Source organism: Panthera leo, chromosome A1, assembly GCF_018350215.1.
Source record: "Panthera leo isolate Ple1 chromosome A1, P.leo_Ple1_pat1.1, whole genome shotgun sequence".
In the NCBI taxonomy this organism is placed as follows: domain Eukaryota; kingdom Metazoa; phylum Chordata; class Mammalia; order Carnivora; family Felidae; genus Panthera; species Panthera leo.
In genome coordinates, this window is record NC_056679.1 from 216,768,868 (window position 1) to 216,781,322 (window position 12,455).

Consider the following 12,455-nt stretch of genomic DNA (forward strand, 5'->3'; position numbering starts at 1 on the left):
CGTCCGACTTTAGCTCAGGTCATGACCTCACAGTTTGTGGGTTCAAGCCCTGCGTCAGGCTCTGTGCTGACAGCTCAGATTCTGGGTCTCCCTCTCCCTCTGCCCCTTCCCCACTCATACTGTGTGTCTCTCTCTCTCTCAAAAATGAGTAAACATTTTTAAAAATTAAAAAAAGAAAGTTGAATCCAGGCTTTTACGAATTGCTCATGTGAGCTGTTCTCTTTGGCAGAAACTTAAGAACCCACATAAAAACCCTTATACATATTTTTTATTATAAAAAATTGAATTTTTAAGCTACTTTTTCATTGTCTACTCCTACAAGATGACTACAATGAAACTGAGTAAAACAATTTTCAAAGGCAGTAATAAACTTGTCACATAAATGGATGATGTAAAAATTCCATTTCATTGGCTTTAAGATTTTCATAACTTTCTTGTCCAGGAAGAAACCAATATTAGCACTGCTGGGAATCAAACTTCTTACTTGAAAGAACAGTAGAAACGGCAGCAGAGACTGTGGAAAGATTGAACATGAAAGGGAAAGATTTAGAGAATCAATCAACAGGAAACTGTCCAACATTCTTTCCCTGAAGAAAAACCAGCATATAAACCTGCTGTCTTTATTATCTAGCTTGGAGCAGCTCTCTCAGTGGGTTGAAACTTTGTTTACTTTTTTATTCCCTCTACCTTTCTACCTGCAGCTAATTCCTGGCAGGATGCCATCAGGGTTTTTAAACCCTTTTAGATCTATGTCAGAAAAGAAAGAGCAGTTGACTGTATTGAAATAGATAGTATTAAAGCTTCCTTCATGTGAAACAAGGTTAAAAACACACAGGGGTGAAGATTAAGCCATTTGGGAGATAAATGTGACAAATTTTCAAGATTCTGTAATTTTTAGTCCTTAAGAAAAACTTAATGGTGTCTATATGTTCTAGGTTATGTTAGGCTAAACCTAAATCTTTATAACATCATGGGAAAAACTATAAAATAGTTTCTCATGGTTTTTCAAGTTATCTATAGGACTATTGACATATGTTACAACAATCCTTCAGTTTTCTTTAATATTCAGATAATATCAACAAGGCTGCTAGTGGTCTAAGAAACAGAAATCCGTTGACTTGTGTGAGCCTGCTATTGTTCCTCTATAATAGGATAAAAATATGTACTCACATTGCATTTCAATACCAAAAAAGTCTTGTGTTTTTTTATTTTATTTTATTTTATTTTTTTTGTATAACTTAGCTAATGATTCTTTGTGACCACACCTCTGACTTCTCCGAAGTAACGGTAGGATTTGCAATAGACAATTAACTATAGCTGAATTCTTTCCAGTTGGCACATGTGTATCTTTTCAGCTTAATATATTAAAGAGACATTTTTGTCTCTCCATTTTTGCAAGGATTTACTCTAAGTTATACAAGGCTTCCTCTCCCAGTATCAAACTTTAATGCTTAATCTTAATGATTATACATGTTCCCTTTGTTCACAGCTTGAGCAATACCATTGATCTCTAGTCTGGATTTACCACAATATGGCTTTCTTCTTCTAGCAATACTGTATAGTGAAAGGGATAAAAAAAGGCACACTTAATCAATGATGTCTTCTTCTAAATGATATATATGTTCTCCTTTAGGTTCATTCTTGAAGAAGGGCACAAAGAAATTGATTTAAGAGCAGGGATGGAGCAACTCAAATTTGTTAGCTGAACATATTGTTCAGTGTAGTAAGTTCATTATAACCCTTGTTTCCTCATTATTCACCAAAAGAAAATAAAAATAGAATGCTATTGACATCCTTCCAATCGGGAAAACAAATCTTACAAATAGTATATATCCGGGGCGTCTGGGTGGCTCAGTTGGTTAAGCGTCTGACTTCAGCTCAGGTCATGATCTCGTGGTTTGTGAGTTTGAGTGCTTCATGTGGCTCTCTGCTGTCATCACAGAGCCCCTTTTAATTCCTCTGTCCCCCTCTCTCTGCCCCTACCCTGCTAGTGCTCTCTCAAAAATACATAAATCATTAAAAAAAATAAAATAGATTCAATTATTTTTACTCAACTTTACAGAAGAGCAGGCTCACGTGAGTTCTACCATCTGTTTAGGAAAATTTATTCATCTGGGGAATAAACACAAATAATTTATCCACCAGAACACTTACCCACCTCTAAATCATTTATTAACTTTTGGTTATTTTATTTCCAAAGTAGAAAAGCTCTTATAGCAGAGTCTGGAGGCAAAATATGAATAAGGGTGATAATATATTTCATTTAAATCTTACATCTAGGCTGGCAAAAGCCTGGTTCTATTTGTGCGTGGTGGTCTATTCATTCAAGTATTAGAATTTGCTCACTGAAAAGATATTTTTAACTTGTGGGGAAATATGACCAAATACTTGTTTGAAAAAAGACAATCTGATAATCAAAGAAAAGTGTATGTTTGGTGGTTTTCCATTTGCAGGAAGGTATCAAACTTTAAACAATTATTTTATTGTAAATGTTAGGCATTTTCAACTCCTTCCTTTTTTACTCTTTCTGCATTTTAGCGCAAAACAAACCCCCAATTAAAAATCCATCTAGGCATGGGACACCTGGGTGACTCAATCCATTAAGTGGCCACCTCTTGATTTAGGCTCAGGTCATAATCTCATGGTTTGTGAGTTCAAGGCCTGCATCAGGCTCTGTCCTGTCAGCCTGGAGCCTGCTTGGGATTCTCTCTCTCCCTCTCTCTCTGCCCCCCATCCACCTCTCTCAAAATAAATGAATTAACTTAAAAAAAAATCAGTCTAAGTAAGTCTGCAAGTCTGTGCTTGAGATTCACAAGTCAAAATAAGATTTTTTATTTAAACTTCCATATACCTTCAAACACGGACACGCTCTAGTGTTAACTTAGATACAACTTTTCAGGAAGCTATCAATTTCATAAGGTAAGCTGTTTCACTCAATATTTCAGTACACACTTAGTTTTCTAGTATGCCTGGAGACCAAAAACTAGATATCATAAAATTGATTGGAGTGGAACTGATGTCACCAAAATGGAGACACAGGAGACCCCAGCCTTCTGTTCTGCCACAGAGATCAACAGCTCTCCATGAACAAAAACCGCTGTGGGAGAGATCTGGGGTCTGAGACAACCAGGAACACAGAAAGCGGGGGCTACTGGTCGCAGCCACAGCACGTGCAGTCATCGTTCATTGTGATCAGCTGTGTGGGCAAACCCAGCAGATGTCACCACTGATGACAACGGCAGCCGTCAGAGCTGTCACAGACCCACTGTGGTTTTCACTGGTCTTGCCCCGCAGGGCTTTGCATTTGCCGATGCAAACGCCCTTCTTCTTCCCTCCCTCCCATCCGACTGGAGTCTGGGAACTGCATCCACAGCCAGCGCAGGCCTCTGTGTCTGCTCAAGTGCAAGATGCCTTCACATCTGGCCCCCAGATGGGCGTGCACTCAGGGATAGCCTTTCCAGCTGTGCACTTTCATACCAGCAGTCCGACATCTGTCACTTGCCTCCACTGCAGTGTGCACACCTGAGGGGAAAGTATATGACCACGGGAGAGCACACAGACAGCCGAAGCCTTTAAAGCTGCCTGTCATTGGCCTGTCCCACTGAGGTCACCATTAGCTACCCCCTGCCGCCATGCATTGGCACATCCCTGTCCTGATTCTTATCACCAGACTCCAAAGCAGTCTGCACTCCGGGAGCGGGGTCAGGAACCACAGCCACAGGGGAACACGCTGAAAGTCAGTGTCTCTTCAGTCGTCTATGAGCTCTTACTGGACCCTGCCACTTGCTGCCAGCCCTGGCCGCCACCATTTTGCATGTGTCTACAACCAATTGGCCCCTCACCCCATGCAGACACCTGCAACTGGCCCCCACAGATGAGTGTGTGCACACCGCCAGATCCGGCGACACCACTGCCTGTCTTGGTCCCTAGCTGCTGGACCTGGATTCATTGCTGTGTACCCCAACAGCCCTGGTCTGTGCAGACTCTGTGGTCCCACCATGGTCCTCTCCAAGAATCACGCTTTGATTCCGTGGACCGCAGCAGCCTGAGCCAAAGAGACATCATGCCCCACTGGACCCAGTGCTGCCACATATGCTCACACCTGGTGTCCTCCACCACCAGACTTAAAGTCACAGCATCCTCCCAGTGTGTCTTTACCCACAGGTGAAAGTCTCCCTTTACTGAAGGTAGCCCAAAAACTCTGGAAGAGGTGACTGCTTCTTCAAGTGGGCAGACACCTATACAAGTTTACAATGATAGTGCAGAAATCAGGGAAACGTGACTCCACCAAAAGGATAGTAATCCCGCAGTGACTGAACCCAAAGAAATGTAGATCCAGGAATTGACAAAGAATTTAAACTAATTGCTCTACCAATGCTCAGAGAACTAGGAGAGCACAGATAAGCAATTTAACAATAACAGAGAAAGAATACAAGAAAATGTGAAGACAGACTGAAAATATAGAAGAGAACCAAACAGAGCTATTGGAGCTACAGAAAACAGTGACTGAACTGAAGAATTCAACAGAAAGTCTCAACAACAGACTTGACCAAGTAGAAGAGAGAATTAATGATTTATAAAACAGATCAGTTTTTATTATCCAATCTGAGAACCAAAAAGAAAAAGAAATGAAAAGGATTAGAGGGGTGCCTGGGTGGCTCGGTCAGTTAAGCGTCTGACTTTGGCTCAGGTCATGATCTCTGGGTTCATGTGTTGGTGGGTTTGAGCCCTACATCGGGATCTATGCTGTCAGCACTGAGCCCGCTTCGCATCCTCTGTCTCCCTCTCTCTCTCCCCCTCCCCTGCATGCACATGCCTCTTTCTCTTAAAAATAAATAAAAATTTAAAGAAAAAAGAATTAGAGAAAGCCTACTAGACTTATGGAATATCATTGAGAGAAATACCGTATTCATCACTGAAGTCCTAGAAGGAGAAGAGATGAGTATAAGTAGAAGGTTCATTTTAAGAAATAATGGCTTGGAAATCAAAGTTCATGAAATTAGTAAGTCACCCCAAAATTTCAGTCCAAAACAATCTTCTCTAAAATAGATTATAACAAAACCATCTAAATACAAAGATAAAGAATTTTAAAAGCAAGAAGAGAAAACTATCTGATAGCATCTCCCATATGGTTATTAGCAGATTTCTCAGCAGACACTTTGTAGGCCAGGAGAGAATGGGGTGATATAAACAAGGTGCAGAAAGAAAGAAACTGCCAACCAAAAATGCTTACCCAACAAAGTTGCCCTTCAGAAATAAAGGAGAAGTAAAGACTTACCATAATAAACAGAGGCTGAGGAAATTCATCACCACTAGATCTGCCTTATAAGAAAAGCTGAAATGACTTCTTCAGGCAGAACTGAAAAATAAAATAAACATTTAAAAAAATTATAAAAAAATAAATAAACAATGGATAGATCCTAAAGACAGAAAACCAACAGAAAATGTTGGATTTGAACCATACTTCATAGAGCAAATGGACCTAACAGATATATACAGAACAGTCCATCCAATAAAACAGGGTGCACATTTTGTAAAGTACATGTGGAACTTTCCCCAGAATAGATCATATTCTGATGAAACAACACAAAATCATACTTAAGAAAACAAGTCTTAGCAAATTTAACAAGATGGGAATAATTCGAAGTATTTTTTTTTTCCTACCGCAATAGTGTGAAACTTGAAATAACAGGAGGAAAGCTTGAAAATTCACAAATGTGTGGGAATTAAACACCATATTTCTGGAAAATCAAGTGGTTCAAAGAAGAAATCAAAAGCAAAATAAAAAAAAAATACCTTGAAACAAATGAAAATGCAAGCATGACATATCAAAACTTAAAGGAGGCAGCAAAAGTGGTTCTAAGAAAGAAGTTTACAGTAATAAACATTTACATTAAGAAAAAGAAAGATCTTGGGGTGCCTGGGTGGCTCAGTTGGTTAAGCGTCCAACCCCTGGCTTTAGCTCAGGTCATGATCTTGCGGTTGGTGAGTTCGAGCCCCGAATCTGGCTCGGTGTTGACAGCTCAGAGCCTGGAGCCTGCTTCAGATTCTGTGTGTCTCCCTCTCTCTACCCATCCCCCACTCATGCACCTACTCTCTTTCTGGCAAAAATAAAAATTACATTAAAAAAGAAAAAAAATAAGAAAGATCTCAAATAAACAATTAAAATTTACACCTCCAGGAATTAGAACAAGAAGAAACAAAGACCAAAGTTAGAAGAAATAAAGAGATGAGTAAAATAAGAAGAAAAACAAATGAAATAGAGACCATAAAAACAATTGAAAATATTAACAAAACTGAGAGCTGTTTATTTTTTGAAGATGGTATGATCTTATATGCAAAAATCTGAAAAAAATTCATTATAAAAATGTTAGAACTAATTAATGAATTCGCTAAAGTTGTATGAAACAAAATCAACAAACAGAAATAAGTTTCTACACTTACAGTAAAACGTGAAAATTAAAGAAAGAAAACAATATTTACAATAGCATCAAACAATACTTAGAAATACATTTAACCAAGGAAGTGAAAGATTTATACATTGCACATTATAAGACTTTGGTGAAAGAATTTGAAGAAGACAGAAGCAAATGGAGAGATATCCCATGTTCTTGTTTGGAAGAATTATAATTAATACAATGTCAACAGCATCCAAAGCCATCTGTAGATTCAATGAAATTTCTATAAAAATTCCCATGACATTTTTCAAAGAAATATCTCTCTCTCTGTGCTGACAGCTCAGAGCCTGGAGTCTGCTTCGGATTCTGTGTCTCCCTCTCTCTGCCCTTCCCCACTCGAGCTCGCGCTCTCTCAAAAATAAATAAACATTAAAAAAAAAAACAGTGAAAATAATAGAATATGCCCATAATCTTAAAAACAATATCAAGTGAAAGAAAAACAAGTCTCAGAAGACTATATTATATTATATTATATTATATTATATTATATTATATTAATTATGTTAGATTAGATTAGATTAGATTAATTATATCATTTCTATAAAGCTTGCAAACAAGGAAAAATAAACACTTTATTTATTGAGCCAATGAGCATATGTGATTGAGGTGAAACTCTTTTCCAAAAAGAAATAAAAAGAAAGAAGAAATAATTAAAATAATCAGATTAGTTACTTCTGGAATGCAACCACAGAGAAGGATCAATGAGGGACACACAAGGAGTCTGAATGGTTTCTAGTAACATTCTGGTTCTTAAACTAAGTAGTTCATTTTATTATTAAGTCTAGTATACTTTATATCTATGGCATATTTCAAATAATACCTATAAAAAACTTAGAAAAACTTGGGCCCAAAATAGGATTTATAATTAATTATTTTTTCTTACTATGACAACAAAAACACAAGCAACAAAAACAAAAACAAGTGGGACTATATCACACTACTAGCTTCTGCACAGCAAAAGAAACAATCAACAAAATGAAAAGGTAAACTACAGAAAAAAATATTTGCGAATCATGTATCTGAGAAGGTGTTAATATCCAAAATACATAAAGAAATCATACAACTCGATGCAAACAAACAAATCAATAAAAAAAATAAGCAGTGGAACTAAATATACGTTTTTCCAAAGAAGACATACAAATGGTCAACAGGTACATGAAAAGATACTTGCCATCACCAATCACCAGGAAAATGCAAATGAAAACTACAATTAGATATCACCTCACACCTGTTAGATTGGCTGTCATCAAAAAGACAAGAAGATGAATGTTGGTGAGGACATGGAGAAAAGGGGACCCTTGTGCACTGTTGGTAGGAATGTAAATTGGTTACAACCACTATGGAAAACAGTAATGAGGTTCCTCAAAAAATTAAAAATAGAACTTCCATCTGATCCTGCATTTCTGCTTTTTGGTATATATTCAACGGAAATGAAAATAAAATCTTGAAGAGATATTTATGTCCAATGTTCATTGCAGTATGACCCAAATAGCCAGGATATAGAAACCAGTTAAATGTCTGTCAACAGATGAATGGATAAATAAGATATGGGGTATATATATGATGGAATAAAGTTCAGCAATAAGAATTAAATCTTGCCATTTGCAGCAACATGGATGAAACGAGAGTATTATGTGAGGTGAAATAAGACAGTGAGAGACAAATACTGTATGATATCACATATGTATGGAATCTAAAAAAGCTGACCTCATAGAAACAAAGTAGAATTGTGGTTACCAGAGGCTGAGTACTGGAGGAAATTGTGGGATGTTGTTCAAAGAGTGCAGACTTCCAGGGATGACTGATTGGTTCCATTGGTTAAGCTCGGCTAAGCGTCCAACTCTTGATTTCTGCTCAGGCCATGATCTGTCTGTTTGTGGGACTGAGCCCTGCAGCAGGTTTGGTGCTGACGTCACAGAACCTGCTTGGAACCCTCTCCCTCTGCCCTTCCCTCGCTTGCAAGCATTGTCTCTCTCTCTCAAAAACAAATAAACTTTAAAAAGAAGGATACAAACTTTCAGATATAAGATGAATAAGTTCTGAGGATCTAATGTATAACGTGATGTTTATAGTTAATAAAACTGTGATAGGTACTTGAAAGTTGCTAAGAGGTTACATTTTAATATTTCACTACAAAAAATGATAAGCGATGTGATAGAAGTGTTGGCTAACACTACGGTGGTGATCAATTTGCAATATATGTGTATTCAATCAACACATTTACACCTTAAACTTACACAATGTTATATGTCAATTATATCTCACAAAACCTGGAGGAATTAATTACCAAAGTTTTAGAAAGTAAAATAGACTGCTTATTCCACTACCGTAGACAATCAGTAATTATTTTATTTTCTTCTAGTCTATTTTTTCCCTATGTTTGTTATAAACATAATCCTACTTAGATCAGTTTCCTGCTTCATAGCTTCATGGAGTGTTTAAAAAATCATACCCCTGTATCTTAATGGGCACATAATTTCCATTTGGGTTGATGAAAAGACTTGGGAAATAAAGAGTAGTGATGGTTCCATAACATTGTGAATGTAATTAATAACACTGCATTGTACACTGAAAGAGATAAAAATGGCAAATTTAATGTTATATATAATTTACAACACGAAAAAGTATGTAAAAATCAGTCAGACATTTCTCAATTTACAAATAAATCAATTTTTATGAATCGATGTTAGAGACATTATAACTCTAATATGCATAGACAGCAAGATCCAGATTGTGGTAAGAAATTGATTATATTGAGAAAATAGCATGATGATTATGTCTTCTCATACATGAATTCAGTATGAGTTTCTTTGCAAATTTCTCCTTCCTATGAATAGGTCTTGTAGCTGGGTGATTTGAGACGGGCTAAGTTATGTCTCCTAAAGGCATCAAGGTTTAATGCTACCTCTCACTTTCCTCAGAAGTGTTTCAGCGATATGCATGGTTCACTCAGCTTAATGATCTGGGACAATGGGAATGTGCACATCTTGCTTTGTGGCATTCTGCAAGTAAAACATTCATGAGTATTTTGACATTCATAACTAAAATGAGGCGGGTACCACTGTTTTTCTTCTTATAGAAAACTACTAAGCATAAACGGGATAAATTAAGACATATATTTTAATATACCGTACATCTGTCCTGGATCTACTTCAAAAGGTGAAAGCTGAACAGAATAATTTCCTAGCAGTATGTCTTAATCAAGATTCATTGATTTGTTTTCTGCTTTAAAACATTTTAAATGGCTCACTTTCAACATACCAATGAATCTGATATTGCCAGTCATAATTATGCTATGAAAGAAATATAGATTAGGAAACAATCACAGAATTGCTTTTCATTATTCTTCACAAAAAATCTTAACATCAGTCAGAAATAGCTTTGAGGTTAAAAAAGTGAGGCATGTGATAATGCAATACCAAGGTTTATGTTTGTTATTTAAAAATAAAACTGGAACTAATGGAAATGTAAGATCTGGAATAGAACAATTCTGGATCACAGAATAAATTGTAGGATGTTGAATGATTCTGAGGCACAATTTCTCTGTTTTTTTAACTAATATTGTTCAAATCACATTTAATTTTTCCAAGATGAGGAGATATATAGGCATGACTACAATAACTTCAGAAAAATCATGTAAGTTTTACAAATTCCTTTACTTTTATAACAAATATAATTTAATCCACTACCACAAAAAAAAAAACAACTTATTTTAAATTATTTGAAAGCATAGAATAAGAGTTTTCTTCTTTTCTGTTTGGGAGAACATGTCAGCAATAACATAAATGAACACAATTGATTTAATATGTTTAAAACACAAACGTATTCTATTAGCATGAACTTCTATTAAGCTGTTATCTTTAATTACTTATCAGTATCTCTGTTCCTGCTTTTAATATTGAGTACTACGCAAACAATACCAAAAAAATCTTTTATATATTAGCTATTTGATATATCCATTAAAGACTACAATGCTCTATGTCACATGGTATATTTAATTTGTTGTTTAAAATTCCAAGTTCTTGGGGCGCCTGGGTGGCTCAGTCGGTTAAACGGCCGACTTCAGCTCAGGTCATGATCTCACCATCCGTGAGTTCGAGCCCCGCGTCGGGCTCTGTGCTGACAGCTCAGAGCCTGGAGCCTATTTCAGATTCTGTGTCTCCCTCTCTCTGACCCTCCCCTGTTCATGCTCTGTCTCTCTCTGTCTCAAAAATAAATAAACGTTAAAAAAAAATTAAAAAAAATAAAATTCCAAGTTCAGCAATCAGTAAACCACTTACCATCTAAATAAATGATCTTGGGAAGGTTTAGTGAGCCTCTTTACCTCAGTTTAAGCCATTTGTAATATAGGACGATAAAAGGACACACCCCTTTTATTATGCTATGATTTTTAAAATCGTGTGTGTGTGTGCATTTAACAGCAAATATTTCAAATTATGATATGACACTTGATGGTTATTAAAATTACTGTACACAGAAAAACAAACAGTAATACTAACAGAAACTGTACTCTCTCAAATAAAGTATAATAACTGGGAAATACGCAAAAGCTAAAAATTAATTCAGGTCCTTATAACTTGCATTTTCAGTCACAAGTCTCTGCTTTGGTAAAATAACAAGTACTAGGAGATACAGTATTTCACAAAAGACTTTTCAAGAAAGTATTTCTATAAGGACCTCAAGAAATGAAACCAGTGCTGCTCTTCATTATAATGTGAAATGTTAACTTTGTTGTAGAAGAGAGATCTTGAAAATTATGGAACAATTAGGAAAACATTTATTTTCTTCTTCAGTGATTTAGATTGTATATGTGTGGCAAATTAATGCTTGTCTTGAGAGATAAATGTGTGTGAACATTTCAACAGTTGTCCCCTGGGGCATTCTAGAAAAATAAATTGACCTCATGTGTGTGTAAATTAATATAATCTTTTAGAGTACAAATATTTTGGCCCCATAATGCTACCTCTAGGTGATATACAAGGATATTAATTCCCTCAATGTTTCTAGTAAAAAAATTTAAATAATTATATCAGCAAATAATTTTACATAAATTATTGTACACCCATACTATGAAATATCTTCCTGCCATTATAAACAAGGAAGTGGAATTATGCATCTCTACACCTTGCAAATTTCTAGGTAAAGAGATTTGTAAGCTTAATATTAGGAGCCAAAAGCAAATTTGAAAGTGAAATAGTATTATCCCTGTTGTAGACAAACTCACATACACAGACATTCCAAAACTCTAAAAGCTATTGCAGGGGCACATGGTTGGCTCAGTCAGTTGAGCATCTGACTCTTGATTTCAGCTCATGCCATGATCCCAGAGCTGTAGGATCAAGCCCCTATGTCGGGTTCCCCACTGAGCATGGAGTCTGCTTCTGATTTTCTCTCTCTCTCTCTCTCTGTCTTTGTCTCTCCTCCTCTCTGCATGTCTTCCCCACTTGTACTCCCTCATTCTCTCTAAAGAAATAAATAAGTAAATACATAAATAATAAACAAAGGATAAAAGGTATTGCAATAATATGTGTATATATCTGAAGATATGGAGAAAGTATTTAGAAGGTTATAGATGTTACTGATGACAGTTCTTACCTCTGGGGAGAGAACTAAGGATAGTTTAATACAGAAGGATTAATACAGAATTTAATTTTATCAGTACATTTGAAAATAATAATAGAATAAATCTACTACAACTGGCTAGAGAAAGTTCTAGTCAAAAATTCTCCCTAAGATTTATTTATAGAAAAGGAGTCAGAGCAAGAAAAAAAAAATGCATGTCCCCTGGTTCAATAGGCTTCCCTGAAGGGAGCAAAATGGGCCTAGAGTTGCGTTCATTTCCAACTATCTAATGTGACCAAATATGGTCAGAGAATTGTAATTACCACCAGAAAGGTCATGGAGGGTCACCACTTGATGAAGTGAAGAAGGAAATGAACAAGGACTACAGTTCCAGTGAAAAGGAACAAGCATGGATACTGCAGAGCTGGAGACACA

At 36.3% G+C, this 12,455-nt stretch overlaps 1 long non-coding RNA gene across 1 annotated transcript; it reads right to left on the reverse strand.

Annotated features, from left to right (window-relative positions):
- Nucleotides 1-272: 272 nt before the first annotated feature.
- LOC122202022 lies at nucleotides 273-8,331 on the reverse strand. The gene is made up of 3 exons (XR_006194432.1): nucleotides 8,166-8,331; nucleotides 5,279-5,359; nucleotides 273-514 (listed from the first exon to the last, which is right to left on the reverse strand). It is a non-coding gene; the product is annotated as an uncharacterized LOC122202022 (long non-coding RNA).
- Nucleotides 8,332-12,455: the final 4,124 nt, after the last annotated feature.